The sequence below is a fragment of the Halictus rubicundus genome, chromosome 2 (genome assembly GCF_050948215.1).
Source record: "Halictus rubicundus isolate RS-2024b chromosome 2, iyHalRubi1_principal, whole genome shotgun sequence".
Classification (NCBI taxonomy): domain Eukaryota; kingdom Metazoa; phylum Arthropoda; class Insecta; order Hymenoptera; family Halictidae; genus Halictus; species Halictus rubicundus.
In genome coordinates this window covers 22582923-22599824 of record NC_135150.1, presented here as the reverse complement: position 1 = coordinate 22599824, position 16902 = coordinate 22582923, and the positions used below count along the sequence as shown (strand labels likewise).

Genomic DNA, 16902 nt, shown 5'->3' with positions numbered 1-16902 from the left:
GACCGTGGTAGGTTTAGTGTTAAGATGTGTTAAACCAAACAAACAAATATTGACTCAAAAGCACTTTTGCATTAAGTGACTCGTACACAATAATTTTGTGCATACTTTTGTAGACAAGTTGAAAGCTAGACAAAGCTTCTGTAGTGAATTAAAAACAAAATGAGATTGTACTAAATTGTATTAATCCTACATTACTCGCATGGAGCACCACGTCTTCGCAAATTCGCCATGTTGAATTGCTGACAACTCCCACATAATGCTGCATTCCTACATCGCGGTTAGAAAATCGGGAAAATCCGTGGCGTAACAGGGCATTTCCACCGAGAGAAGCACAAAATTGAAGGTACAATTCTGGAAACGTGTCGCTGCATATTACGGTATGCAATTCGTAAAAATTTTTCAAAGAAAAGGAAACGAACTGAATTTTTTTAAAGAAGGAGCCTGGAAATAATGATGCAAAAACAAGCTGTAAAAAACGAAGAAACTTGTAACAAACGAAACTTAACAATAAACATAACAGAACAAAACTGTTACACTGTTATGCAACGATAATAACACGTTTGAGCAATTATAGAAATTTTACAAAGTAGATACAAGTAGATTATAAATTAGCCTTTTAACTGAGCGACTTTTCATCATGAACATTTAGATAAACGTAACAGAAGACAAATAAAATTGACGCAACAAAAGTTTTGCTATAATCTAGGTAAATATGATGTAGTTAATACTAATATAAAAAGCAGCTTTACACATGATAGTGAACACGAATGACAGATTAACTCAGCGTCGCCAGTTAAGAAGTTAATATTAATTTCTGGACACATAATTTGACTGAACTTCACTTTCTGGGACCAAAAATTTTTAACTTTTTTTATATAATCTTGTAGATTTTGACAAGAAAATGCTAAAAATCGAAGTTTTGCTGTGAGGAATTCACTGGTTCAAAAAAGATCGGAGACACCGAGTACGTACATTAAATCGCATCAGTACAGACGTTAAATACAGAGTGTAACTTTTAGGATTGTTCTAGATTTGCTCCATTGTCTGAGTTCTTGGACGTTGTACCGAATACCATCTAAAGATCGCTTCGTTTTGTTTGCGCAGTCCCAACTACAGCGAAGTGGACGAGCCTTTATGTCGCAACGATAAGAACTGATTCCAGAACAGTCATGTGAGACGGATTAACCCTTTGTTTTATGGCAGCGAATCAGGCAGATTGCGACGACAAAGCCTCGACGCAAATAAAAGAACTTACTTTCGTACACTCTGTGAATTAAACTAAATAGTGTCCGTATTCATTTAATTCTCCGAAAGAATATTTTACCTGCTCGATGCTCGTGAAACTTTAACAAATAAATTCGATGACTGCGGATTTTACACATATTTGACAAAAACCATTTGACGCGATTCAAAACAATAATTAACAGAATTTAATAACGTTGATGTATTATTTTCAACTTATTAAGATTATTAAAGAAATGAACCTCTCTAACTGACTACTGTATCTTGCAATTGACTCAAACAATTTTTATTTTGCATAAAGATCCGCAGTCCAATTATTTTTCTTAAATTTTGTGAAAAATAGACGAAGTAAAACTAATGTGCGCCTAATAGTTGCTTTATGAGTAATTCGAATATCTTACGTATCATAGTAATCAACTAAAACATTTCTAAGTTTGACTCGTACGTATTGCTTGAAATATTGAAATTATTGTTTCACAAAGATGAATGCTAAAATGTGTGCTAACATGATTTGATTGTTCATATTTATTATTTCGCATTTACAAGTATTAAACTCTAACAGTAATCACAGAGAAACAATAAATAATCTATGTTAACGTGCATTAAAAATAAAAATAACTCTGTTAAACCTAGCTTCGAAGTAAATCACAATTCAACGGGGGGGGGGGTGAAATGATTTTTAGGCAAATTCGTTTGCCACACGATGATCAATAAATGCAAAAGTAATATAGATAAGAAGGAAATGTCGATTACAAACATTTCTTAGCTTCGTATGGTACAACATGACAGAAACCAAATTTCCACGCGCTATTTCTCGTTCTTTCAGGAAACCTAACCGCCTTCTCTGCATACTGGTTTTATTACCTTTACAAGATTTGTCGAGAATTGCCTCTCTAATGTCTGCAAAAACGCTTTAATACTTGTCTTCTCGCTCGACGAATTTTGTGTAATGGCAACAAGAAGAAGGTAGATTCTAATCTTATAAAATAATATTACAACCATCACGGCGCAAATAATTGTAAATAGTGGACCTTCAAAATGTACTTTAAAAATGCAATGTTTTCAATTCAATTATATGTAATACTAGGTTTATATTTAATAGTCATCTCTATCGAGATGGTAAACAGCAACGTAGTGAGATAGTACAATTTCATCTAAATCTACAAATAGTTATATTATTAATAGTTACACATTAAATAATTATTAATTAAATCGTACGTAAATAATCAATAAATTCTGCAGACAAAGTCTACGAATTAATTTGTACACCTAATAATAATACGTTTTTAATGCACAATTCAAAGTTATACTGGATAAAATTAATATAAGGAGAGCAAACAATTGCAGGGACGGAAACGTAAGAAACGTTATGTGGATGAAGTACTATCAAACTTGACCCTGACTGTGATTTCACAATCATTTACAAGTGGTAGACACTTGCCAAATCAGAAGTCTCATCTAGCCATTTCTACTCGCATATTCGAAGCCCCATAAGTTTCCAAAGCTTTTTGCATTCATCGTGAATCACCCTGTATATTTATAAGGGGCATCATTCGATTATTATAATGACCCGGGTGGCAACAAGCATGACTTGATTATTAATTGCGATCTGACGTAGTAATACGATATATGGAATTTCCATGGCGTGGGGAATTCAAAGGTGAGTCTTTGCGGGTCGTCAGAACCGGATATGACAAGAATCACAATAATTAATGTGAGAAGGTGAGTCATCGATCGATCCAACTGGAAACGTGTACTTTGGCGGGCGAAAAGTTTATCGGCGACACGCGTTTGCCTTTTTCGTCATCGCCTAACCCAGTTCTGTCAAAGAAAAATGAATGAACATGTACGAACAAGAATTCCACACTAATTTGCAAACTTCGGGACATGTACACGCCAAAATTAACGCTACTTTATAAAAATAACAGCAATATATTCGTTCAAATTTCTGGCGATTTTGATCATAATATACTGTGAATCCAAAACGTATTTGAACACCAAATTTTCCTTTCTTTAGAAATGGCCGATATTTGAACTGTAATAGTAATAGCAAATACTGTTTGGATCCACTGTAGGTCCAAAGAAATAAATTGCACAATCTTGTAGTTCCAGTCGTAAGTAAACGATTAAGAAATTGATTTTTCTTTTCTAGGCTGGAGTTTGAGAAGTTTTATCAAATAAGTGTGATACAGAAATCTGAGAGATTCACGAAGTTATCACATTTTGAACGGACCAGTAGGCAATAATATTTCGACTATCCGGGTCAGAACTTTAAACTTTAAGCACGTAATTTACAAAAGCACTATTCCTTTTATAACAGTCACGAAAACTTTTGCTATAAATATACGTTTAATTAACTGTAAATTATTATAACTTGCCGCACCAGTTTTTATGTTTAAACTGCAGCGTGATGTTATCAAGATTTAAAAGAACCTTTGCAAATATATACTCATAAATTGTTACTATAAATCATCCATACTACAAAAACTCGTAAATTCGTGTCGTAAAAATTTATTGTTATTAAATATTAATTTATTGTTATCGAATACATACTCATAAATTGTTAGTATAAAACATTGATACTACGAAAACTCATAAATTTGTGTCTTATATTTCTTAAGGGATTAATTCTTATATTTCTTAAGGGACATTTCAAACTTATATTTCTTAAGGGCTTGGAAGAATTATAATCCTTTAGGGAGAGAAAGCAATCAAAAATTCGCATTTGCATGTTCGAACTAGATTCCTATCACAAACTCACTGGAAGTCTGCTGAATTACTTATTTCCACGAAAAAAAAACTTGATAACGCATTTTCTTTAAATTTTTCTCATTCGAGCAGGAAGATCGTCAGATAAATAGCTTTTTCGTTTGAAAATTAGCTTTTTAAAATTGTTTATTAATATAATTTTCATGAACTAATACGTAGTCCTTTAAAGAAACGTTGCCGGAGCACTAGGATTCATGATTTTCCATAGAATCAATGTTTAAAACTGCATTTTAGTAGTTCGACTACGTAGTCCTTTACAGAATCGTGATCGGAGGACTACAATTCAAGACTATCTACAAAATTAATTAATGAGAAACTACATTTTTAGCAGTTTGACTACGTAGTCCATTAAGGAACGTCCTCGGAGGACTGGGACCTACGATTCTCCATAAAATTAATTCCAAGAGGAACAGCATTTTTAAGAATTTGACTAGATAGTCCTTTAAAGGATCGTGGTAGGAGGACCAGGATCTACGATTCTCCGCAGAATTAATTCAAAGAAAACAGCATTCGTTAGCGACTCGCCTGCCCGGTCCCTTTAAGGATCGTCAAAGAGCTAGATGCAACGTGGCCGGACAAATTCCTAATCCCCGATTAAATTGTGTTTTGCGGGCTATTCGAGAAACCGCCGTTTCCTCCGGCGAGATCCTGTGGGCCGACGTCGAGGCGGATGCGGATTTTCTGCGACGTTCGCGCCGGAGTGCTCTTCCAAAATGGTGTGGTTTCACGGAACTTTCGACCCGAATACGTTCGACCAGGCGACATCGCGCGACGGCGATAACGATACACGTCCTATCCTGTATTATCTCAAGTGGCTTTTCGCGGCGGGTTCGCTGCACTCTTTTCGCCTATACCATCCGATGTTTTTTTTTTCCGGTTCTGCCGAGGTCGTTGTCGCCTATCACACCGCCGACAGGGACGTTGTTTGAACGAATTCGCAGGTGTATATCATATCACGGCGAGATAGTTGTTGTTATCGGACTCGCGTTGACCGTGTTATGAAATCGAATTACGGATGCGGTGAAAATGATAATCACCACGACAGTACAAGGAACGACGCGTTTAGCGGGAAAACGGTGCCGAGGTTGACGGCAACGAAAACAAGTGATTTTTAAACATTTTTCAGCATAACTAATAGACCTTTTGGGGATATAAACAGACAGTCTTGTAGTACAAAAGGTTTTTTTTTAGTTCAATTCTTATTACTTATTGCAGCACTTTCAATAACGTGTTCAGTTCGCGATTGTACGGTGAAAAACATTAATCTTGTACAATAGTCAATGGATTCGTTTTTGCAGGGATTACTCTACCTTTCGGTTGTATCGATTTCTGCTCAATTTCCACGTGCATCGAAGAGATCTTTTATTCGGATAGCGCGTCTTTTATTTTATTCCGTCGGGGTCCCCTGTGATCCAGCCATCGCCATTCGACCGCTAAAGGAAGGTTATTGATCCCATAGGAATACTTATGGGCAACGGTCTGGTAGGTGGTGCGTTAAAATGAACAATTTCGTTGCCCCAAATGACGGAGAAAATTAATTACCCACGAGCATTAGTACCCCTTAACGAACCCATTTAACATATTGATTGCCAGCCCGATAACCACAAAAAATTAACCAAAATCGAAGCTGTTCATCTAATAAACCAAAACTGAAAAATTGAGATTGATAAACTGCAATTTTATGAATTTGTTGCAAACATGAGTCGATCGAATACGAAACAGTAAAAACCTTTGAAGAATTTACAAAATACTCTTGTTTCCAACTGTATCAAATCATTAAGAAAGGCATGATTGTATATGTAGGTCCTGTATCTTGCAATTAATGTAAACAATTTTTATTTTTCACAAAAATCCACAATCTATTTCAATCGCTCTATTTCTCCTGCAGAAATTAATTTGTAGATGAGAACAAATAATTTGAACAGCCAACTAACGCAGCAATCAATGTGTTGTTTGAACAAAAATGAAGAAGCCAAAATATATCTATCGCTGCGCTCGCGTTTTTCCAGCACCTTGCAAAAGGTACCTAGACTCAATGTCACGTCGCAAAAATTCATTTTAAGTTCGCAAAAATAGCAAATTGCGATACGCAACGTTTCAGTTATGTTTCACGCCTTATCCTCTATTTTTGGTTATTGAACAACGATTTCTCGGACTTCTCAAGGTACCGAAATATTCGATGACGCTACTGGTTTTTCGCCAAACGCGCCACCAGCTAAAGTGTCTGGGCTCTTATTTGGTACGCGCCGTGCGTACGCGTACACGCATTAGAAATTTCACGGCGGCATCGTAAATCAAATCGTCCGACTTTCGTTTCTGACGGTTTCGTGGCCACCGTGCTACGCTACACGGTGGATCCCAACTTCATAATACGTTAAGCTTCTTACGTATTATATTATAGTTAACACTAGCCCTTATTAACTCTCACACTTTCTCCCTTCCCCCCCCCCCCCATTTCCGGTGAATTAACGCTAGAAGCACCGAGAAGGCTCATTTCGAATAATTACAAGAACCACACAATTTTCACGGATTTTACTTTATGATTTCCCATTCAAAGATTTTTATGACATACTATGATTAACGCTTTCTCCCTTAATTAATGACAGACATACTGAACCGACCACGTGGCTATTTTCGAATTGTTATAAAAAGTGCAGAAGCACGTTTCTTGAGATTTTATTTTTACACGTTCTTGTTGGAACATTTTTATGAATTCGGTGGTTGCAAAATAGGGAATTTGTACGGGTCATTTTAGTCTAGCAATTTCAGTGTTAACGAACAGCAACAGATGGCAAATAAAATGATTGTTATCTGACTTTTAAGCCTTCGATATACGAATTAAATGAAATTCTATGACCAATAGTACCATTTATTATCTAAGTTTAATTTAAACAGAATAAAAATGTTCTACCTCGGTAACGACAACCAGGAGTTAAATAAAAACGTGTTTTCTACCTAAATTATTTTAACAAGTTGGAAATGGTACGCCAATCTCTTTAGAATCCGCTGATGTCTTACTGTTTCAAATTACAGCTACTCATTTTTTGCACAAATGCATAAAATCCGCAGTCTAAACATAAAATATCGTGCGAACGAGGAATGAAGATGGTTGCTCGCTTATGTGTCTAGATACAATAAAATCCCAAGTGAAATTCTCTTGTATTCTAAACTGTTTTAATTATTTAAAACTTCTATTTAAAAATAAAAATGGTCCAAGTAAATGGTAAGAAGCTGACTTTAAATGAAAATGTATTTTCTCTTTCAGCCATTTTAAAAAGTCGAAAATTATCGAACAACATTCACACATTCTTCTAATGTTTTTCCAGTTTTGTGTCTGATCTATTCTCTTTTACCATAAATGCATGAAATCCGCCGTGTAATTATCTCAATCGTTTTTCAAGAAGGGAAAATAATTATAAAAGTTTCTTTACGCAGATAATTTGACAAAAAATTCCGAAATATAAAATAAGGCTCGATGCGACATCGTTAACGCACAATGCTATTTGTCTGAAACAAGGAGTGTACTGGTGATTGACAAAACTCGTGCTTTTACAGGCTAATTCATCAAACATCGACGAAACTTCTTATCTCACGCTTTTCGCTCGGTGCAAAATCCGATTAATAAATATCCGATAAACCGGCGTCGATAGTTGGTAACTCGACGAGAAATCGCGAAAAGTTTGCCGATAATGGCGGCCAACAATATTCTCAATCCTCCCAGCTTCGAATGACGCTGTTTTATCACTGTTACGCGTCATTTTATCGTACGCGATTGAGCTGACGTCATGGTAAAACGTAAAAGATGTTACTTCTTTCAGTTGTAAGTTTTATCGGTCGGCAAAAGTTGAATTATTATGACCGCGACATGTGTTATCGTATAACACTTGCACTAAAACAGTCGAAATATCTGATCTATAATTTTTATAAATCACATGAATATACATAATTCCATTTCTATACCCCTTACTACAATAAATCATTTTTTAACAAACAAAATAACAAATTAGTTCATATTATATTATTCCCACTTCTTGATACAAACTGGCAGCGTTAAACAATCTCCTAAGGTATTACAAGAAATACATAATCATTAGATTTTGGAAAAAAGTTCGGTATAATTGACTAGTAGTTAATAAAATTTATTAAAAAATACACCTTGTTCTCTTTTCACGCATTCCAAAAAGGTATCAAAAGCTGCGTAAACATAAATAAAACATGTTTGAAAAACTGCATAGAAGTCACTGAAAAATATTTGAAAAATTAAGTAAAAGCAAATAAGGCGTATCAGAAAGTTTCTGATGCAAATCCACGTAAAAATTATTTATACGAAATCGTGCCGTGTGAAAAGAGAACCAGGTGTATTTTTAAATTAATTCTGAAAGTACCACTTTCATTAACTGCCAGTTAAGTGATTATTAATTTTTCTCTGCAAGCAAACGTAATACACATAAATCGTTCCTTTTTCGGCCAGAATTTTGTATAAAAATATGTATTCAGCTTTTAGCACGCGAAGGATTGGTTTGAATTTTAGAGCATCAATGTTTTAATGGCTTTTACGAAGGGGGTGGTAGCGAGCAATAGTTCGCAACGGAATTATGGGGACACGAATTTCATGATTATACTGCACAATCCGTAATTCGATTAATTTTCCAATTGACGAATTTCGTGGCCACGGCCCAGGGAAGTTTACATGGGTGGCATGAAGATACATACATTCACATTGGAATCCACGACTGAATTACTAAGTGATCGCGTGAGTTATTACCTTGCCGCATTGAAACTTAAACGACGCCAGCGAGTGTCGGTACTGAGAACGAGAATTGATTCACCGGGATCTAGTTTAAATCGTCACGTAGACACTCTGCAATTTCGTAATTAAAGGAATTAATTACCGTAAGTGAAAAAAAATCTTTCATTGGCAAGCAAATTTTCACTTCGAATTCAATGAAATACCGTCGCAGGTGGATTTTTATGCATTCATGACGAAATAAAAGAGTAGATCAAAATATGAAAATGAATTTCGAAGTATCGATGTATTACTATCGATTCATTAAAGTTATTAAAAGGAAAAACAAATTTTGATTGCAGCACCTACCTTGTAATTGCTGCAGAACATTTTTATTTTGCTTTAAGACCTACAGCCCAATCATTAGCATTCCCGATAAACCAGAGTATTCGATCGTGATCATGATTATGATAATGACGACAACTAATGACTTTATGACGTTAAGCTGAGCTTATTATAAGTTGATTCAAGATTGTCGGAAATAAAATAACACCAGATGGTAATTTCAAGTTAAATTCAATCTCTTTCACTGAGCAGGAGGTACTTAATTGCTTAAGGTACAAAATACAACAATATAATATTGAATTGACTTTATCATGCAAATTGATTCGAAGTTGTTCAAAACAAAATAAGATCAAATAATAATTGGGAGTTGAATTTAATTTTTTATTACAAAGCAGAACACATTCAGTTATATGTAATATTATACTAGAAAGATCAAATATTCTATATAATTTCTTTGAATAGACGACAAACAATACTGAATGGTATTTGTACTTTAGCAAGTGCTGACGCAATAGTTATCAAAATATGAAGTCTGTCGCTTCTCCGTCCGATCACTATCATAGGCTCCATCATCCGTATAACTAATCTGAAGATAACGATATCACTTAAATCGCAAATAGGTTTATACACAGCTTAACCGAAATAAATTTTAATTCCAGGTAAAGCGCTATGTTATACCTCGGCGTGAATATGCCTGAGCCATTCGTTTTACGATGAAATGTTACCAGGAAATATTTCACGATTATAACCACAAATCTGTGGTTAGGTATACCGTGAAGAATATATTTATTCTTTTAAATTATTTACTCCGTGTTTCTCGTGAATAACTTTTCAATGAAGCCGCGGAGAACATTTTTGCAAAGGAAAAAGTTACTTCAAATGACTCCAAGAATCACCCCTTTCAAGAAAGTACAACATTTTTGTGACACCCTGTATTATAGACCTATGCTAGTTTAGTTTACCAGAAGAAATAGCGAATTGATCAATCATTGTGGAAGTCGGACCAAAATCACGATAGGATCGCGGCCCGATTCGACGGAGAAACGATCATCGCGAACTTCTACGAAGATACGTTTCGTATCGCCATTCCCGTTCACGTTGCAAACTTCGTGCGAGATAAACGAAAGGAGTGCATACAACGTTACGATTTATCGCACAACGAGTCGTACAACTTTGTCTGATACGAGGCATCTGAAACGACAATCGTGACCCATGTGGTGCTGTCGTACGACACGGTCTTGCTTGACCGCGGCGCATAACAGATCCGCCATAAACTCTGTCATATTGCAGGTTGTAGATCTCTCGTATGGTCCCGCAGCGAGCATATTTTCACGTCCCGAAATGGAAATATCGAAAGAATCGCGGGTATGATAGACACGTAGAACGGTCGGCAATTTCCGCGAAATATTTTTACACCGAAAAACACTTTTCTCATTTCTTGGAACGTTTTCACGGTTCCGAGATAAATTCAGTGTTATCTTTTATCGTGATGCTCCACTTGCTAGACAACATTCCTAGCCTCCGTCCTACGATCGATTTTATGGAAAGAATGACTGTGCTTCGTCGTGGAGACGCATTTTCTATATTTCCCAGGCCGATGCGATTGAAACCAATTTACCTATTTTTTTGGCAAATGTACACACGACAAAAACTGATCTTGAAATTATAAGAATTTTTTTGTGGAACGGTAGCACGTTATTCAACGCGCTGAGAAAGAATAACTTTTCGAACTCCGAATTTTATTGCATCTAATTCGTTCGTTCAATTTAAGTTGCTCTGAATATATTAAAATTATTAAGAGAAGAAATACATTTTATTGAAGATCCGCCGTCTATTAATAACTTCAGAACAAAACAGACAAGATTCATTATAACAATTACTTTTGCAACCTTCTTGTACCTTATAGATCCTAATTTTTAAAGCATAATATATCGTGATCAAAATTGATTTTTAAGTTTGATAAAAAAAAATAGTGTTAGGCATATATGACTAACGTGGCAGTCAAGATACTGTTTTAAACATATGTGCATCCTTTATAAATAATATACAATAGTGTTTGAAAATATTTGAAAGATAACGAATGGAAAGACTACATTGGTTGACTCGTTAACTATTTTTCCATTAACATTTTTAGAAAAAAAAGTTGATGATTTATCCTTCATTTTAAACACAGCTTATCACAGAGCACCCTGTTCACATGCATTATGCATATACTCTCACGCATACGCAAATTTCCGTATTCTTCTGCGCTGTCTGCCAAGCTCTAGCATACATAATGCAGTCGTTGTTTTATTTCTTCGGAAAAAAACCTCGTTTCTGTGTGTGTATGCGTGCGAGAGAGAAAGTATTTTCCACTCTTAGCACTTATTTTTCAAACAATTTTTCACTAATGCAGCAGTTAATATCTGAAATAAAGTTTCTACTAACTTCAAATCGACAAAAGTATGTTCACGTATCAAAGTAATAAACAGTAAGACGGAATTCGGTATAATCCTACTGTCTGGACAATATTAAAATATTTTAACATTCTCGTAAATAAAAATAACACCTAATAACTTGAACTATTTCGTTTCGAATAAATTAGAAAGACGCAGATGTAAATAGAAATAAAAATAACACAGACTGCAGATTGTCTTGCATTTATGATAAAAATAATTAAAGGAGTAAAATACATTTTTATTCGGTTCTAGTAGCTTGTAATTATTGAAACAAAAATGTTATGACTAACTACATATTTAAACTGCTATCATGAATATTATAAGACTGAATGATCTTCGTCTTTCCGGTGGACATTTTTTTTGATTTAATTAATGTTCGCAGGATATATCGTGCCGAAAAAGTTTATCGGAACGATTTCACTATCGGAGGCTGAAAGGCTGCCAATCTCTGGAAAAATGGAAAGATACAAGACATCCGAATACATTTCACGGATGAATAAGCATGTTCCCGGGTTTGACAACCTCCATCTTTTTAGCGCGAACTATTACGCGGAGCGCGTGATCGTCTGAATTGCAAATTCGAAAAGAAATGCATGTTATTGATTAGAGCGTCGATTAGACGTGGATGGAATGCGGTCTAAGCGGACTATTACGGATAAAACAACGATAAAGTTGTTCCGGGAATGATTTAGATGTTAGTCGGAGAATGAAACTGAAAGGCTAGACGCGGCAGTCTGGAAAGAACCGTTCATATTGTGCAAACAGCGAATCGACGATCGTTTACGATGGGGAAATATAATCGGCCAGATACACAATGCACGTTGCATGTAACCTTGCACTTGTAACAATGGTGTATGTACACCGGGGAGCCTCGCTATTCCTCGCTGTCTCTGTGACGAGGTCTATTTGCACGCTGCAATTTCCCATTTCGATTTTTCGTACGAGCGAAAAAGTCTCCGGCTGCGCGATTGTCTCTATGAACAGAACTGTGCGCTTGTTAATCTCTATAGAATGCTACTATTTTTATTATTCTGAACTAAATCAATTTCTTTTAGATTTGGTAATAAAATAAATGTGAAAAAATTGTTTCAGAAATTTAACAGAAACTAAGTTGTTTACATTTTTCGTTCCATTGAATTCGCAGCGAATGTAGTATTTAGTCTTAACCCTTTGCACTCGAAGCCATTTTAACTCTAAAACGAAACATTTCTTCCGACCTTGAATATTTTTTCATGCTATACATATGAAAGTGGTGCAATTTACTCGTACAGTACTGAAACTTTTACTAATTTATTAAATACAAACAAATTTAAAAATGTAAAAAATCTTTTGAATAATGATACAGGAATTTTTAGTGGCGCCTTACAGTCGCCATTCGAGTGCTAAGGGTTAATATTTTAAAAATTCCCAAGCGCTTTCAAACACGAGAATAATGCGCCACAACAGATTGAACAAAATTTACAATCATTGTTATTAAACAACGTAATTTGTCAAATTCTTGTTTCAAAATATTTATGTCTTGAATGAATCAAGATTGCAAGCGATTCATTGTTATCACACCGAATTCAAGATATCACTAGGAGATCGCAATTAAACACGACGTGCACAATTTGTTACGTATTGTGTCGTGCTATAAAACCGTCGAAACAATTCTTTAATTGTACACCGCGCGACCATCTATTTCTTGTCGTTTGTGTACGTTTCGCTTTGCAACCGATCATTAAAAAATTCAAGAAAGCCAGAGTCGTATACCATCGAGGAATATACTGTACAATATTTGCAAAATATTTCTCTAAAATCAATCTTACAATCATTTTTCATTTATCGAGTTGATTAAAATTTTGTTTTCTGCCTCCGATGTTACACCAATTAATTTGATAAGTTTGGCAAGAATTCGTAACAGTGTAGTGTATCCCCGAACATTCTAAAAAATCTGATCTCCGAATAAAATTGATGATCGGGCAGACAGAAATATTTTGCAGCAGTTCGAAGTCCGGCAATACAAATTTTTGCAGCACCAGTCATCACAACATTTCCTTCCATAGCGCTCCGAGTTCGTCTTTCCTGGAGAGGGGGTGGGAAACAGAGTCCATTGTTCGATGATGAAGGCGAACGTACTCTTTTCGCATGCGACCATTGAAGTTGGTCTACGTCAATTGTCACTACGATTGGTTGCTTAAAAAGCATGGAAATGCAACGAAGATTCCATTTACCCCTCTTGTTGTTAGTCGGGAAAAGGACCCCTTACGTCCAAACAGAAATAAGTCTTTCGGTCAAATAATTGACTATTAAACATACTATTAAAAATCAAATTTTATTACAATCTAATAAATAAACCAAATTTTGTTAAGATGTACAGGGCGTAATAGTCAGTGGTATTGAAAACGGTATGTATACGCGTTACATAATTATATTATAATACTTGTTATACTTGTAATACTTTTGCACTAATAGTTAGTACAACGTTCTCCGCTTCACAAAAGAAACAGTGCCCGTTGTTAATGATACTAAGGATAGAAAATGACAAAATAATGACGCGAAAAGCGCGACAAGCAAAAATAGTAGGAACGCGGAAGAGCATTTGCGATTTTACTAGTTAGCAGCGTCATATTTACAGGTGGCTCTATCTTGGAACTCGTGTATTTCGAAATAGCTTGGTGCAGATAATGCAAGTGAATGTGGAAGCAATCGATGGAAATGAAATAGTGATCACGTGCTTTTAATCCGATTACGGAAGCAAAGAAAAACACTTTAAGTTACTTTCACGATACACTACAAAAACAAATCAACTCCAACATTTTATATCCACATTTAATTCTTTAATAAATGTTCCTTAAAATTTCAGTTAACTACCGTGTGACCCTAAAGCTAGATAGCAATTAATTTTCTTACGATTTCTCCGAAACAGTCTGTGCTCCAAAATCAATAGTTGCAAAAATAACGACGCTCTGAAGCTCGTGTGATTTAATTGCATAAATATTATATGAAAAATAGATAAAGTGAATGTACTCAGAGAGTTTTTGAAGTATTATTTCGCAGCTGTAAATTCAAGGCTCGGATGTATCCGAAATTAACTAACTTTTGCATTGTCAAACGCGTAAAAGTATTCTCGTTATTCTAGAAAATAAAATACGAGATAAGCGAAGTTGAGTTATCGATTGCATTATCTGCGAAATGCACCGTGGACAACACGCCAAAGTCGAAATCGCATTACAACACCGCCCATCAGGAGCGATCGAATTATCCCGGCAGAAATCTACTTTACCCTCGCGGAGAAACCTCGAAACTGTTGTCCTCTTTTTTACAGAGCGAGACCCCTGCAAAACCAGGAAAACTCGTTAGAAGCGAATCAAGGAAGTTCCTGGACTATTTTCTCACAAAACAAAGAGGGAACGGGTTCGCGAATGGAACGAAAACAAGTCTCGCAATAGGAAAACGGAAGCATGCTTGGAATTCTTGGCTCGGATGTGCGACGATAATGCACAGTTGTCATATACGCCAGAAATATAAAAATAAGTTACGCTCTTCCTGGAGATAGCGCCGCTACCCCCACCGCCGGTCGTCGCGCAACCACGTGCGCAACCACGAAAGTGCAAAGCGAACTTCGAGTCGTGTTTAAAAAAACACGTGTCTGTAATGGCGAGTCTCCAGGGTCAACAGTAGTATCGCATGGTCGACAGTTATCACGTGTGTTCGATTGAAAATTGCATGAAGAAGCAGATTAAAAAAACACACACACACGCGAGCGCGCGCCCGCGTACACCGCAGACGCCTGACACACATATCGTCCGAATAATCTCCGGAGCGATAAAAGAACTCTTTTGTTCGGGGTTCCTGACGATTGGCATCGCGAGGGAGCTACGTAGATGAGAGATGTTCAATTTCAGATATTGTACAAAGAGTTGCACAACACAACAGTGCTAGCAGTCTAGTCCTGTTCGGGGAGCCTCGTGGACTAGATTGTTTATAATAATCCAGTTCGTGGCAGTTCGCAGGTGCTCGGCGGCTTAGGATCTCCGCCTAACGTCTTTGTTCGCCGGGGCGAGACTGAGAAAAGTCAAAGTGCGCGGAACAGACACGTCGCCATCTAGGCTGCAATGTAAACAAAGGAGGCGAGAGAGCGCGTTTCCGCGGTGTTCGTCGTGGAAGTCGGACGTACCTTTCGGAGAAATGTGAACGAGGAAAGTTACGGTGAAGAGGCTGCTCCTCGCCGGCGATGGGATTCTGCGTGTGCAGGACCGGATCGACTTTCACGATCGCGAGATTGGTACGGCGGATTCCGCGACGGCGGTTTCTTCTCGGTGTTTTCTCCCGCGTTGTTGCCGGCGCACGGTCGATCGTGCACAAACGGGACCGGCGGCTCCTCGTTCTCGCGGCGGTTCGAATTTCGAAACTCGAGACGCGCCAATTCTCGCGGCGGCACCGGGGCGAGAAGGTGACCGAAAAGATCGAATGTGAAAGCATCGACGCCTCTGCCGTGACACGGACGAGACGCTTCCACTGCCGGTTGCCGGATGACTGACGAGCCGTGTCGCGCCTATTGGCCAGCACTGAAACCGCGACACCTGGCGCCCCGAGCTTCGAAACACTCGCGATCCCCTTGCTCGTGAACACCTGTCGCGATACAGTGGCCGTGGGGCCACCGGGAAACCGGCCCCGCGTTTTTCGGGGACCTGGCGACACCGGAACTTGACCGACACCGTACCGGTGGGGGTGTCTGAACACGCGAGATGGATCTGGGGGAAGAATGGTTTGAATATACAGTGCTGTGAATAGGTTCGAGGTAATTTCTGCAAGTTTTTCTGAATATAAGGATGATTTATTAAGGGGGCCGGCAGGGTTTGAAATCCATATGCTTATGCATGGGTCAAAACCTTTTCAAACTATCGCTTCAACATTGCAATGAGCAGTTTAAAAGTGGTCACTTGTGTTTCCTAAAAGTCCAATTTATGTCTGTATAGAGCCCAAATTGCGAATTTCTACCTCATCGTGGAGTAATTTGTAATATTCGGCAGAAAATTCGAATTCTGAAGCAAGTATGACGTCACAAGATGGCTGCCGCTGAAAGATTCTCTTAATTTCGAGAGATTTAGTGTTCGTATCGAAAAAATGTCTCTATACAGACGTAGCAAAGACATGTACAAACACGATGGTATGCGTTTTTAATTGATTACTTACTTATTTAAGACGTAAAATGTCTAGAAAAAAGGCACAGGATAACGTAGCGTGACAGTCAAGGCCAAATGCCTGCCGGCCCCCTTAAGGAAGGAACCTTATGTAAAATGAAATTTCTGAGCACGTTTTTCTTGTTTAAATCAATAGGAAATTTCCTCAGGAATACGATAAAAAAAAGTTAGAAAGTGATCAGAGATGTCTTGTACG

At 37.1% G+C, this 16902-nt stretch overlaps 1 protein-coding gene across 3 annotated transcripts in view; it reads right to left on the bottom strand.

The window, feature by feature from the left end:
- LOC143365642 (dual 3',5'-cyclic-AMP and -GMP phosphodiesterase 11) overlaps positions 1 to 16117 on the bottom strand; it is a 173672-nt gene extending 157555 nt beyond the window's left edge. For all 3 annotated transcript variants that reach the window (XM_076805996.1, XM_076806001.1, XM_076806000.1), the window contains exon 1: positions 15680 to 16117. The gene's annotated coding sequence lies outside the window, so the exon portion shown is untranslated. The remainder of the gene's footprint in view (positions 1 to 15679) is intronic.
- Between the last annotated feature and the right edge of the window lie 785 nt (positions 16118 to 16902).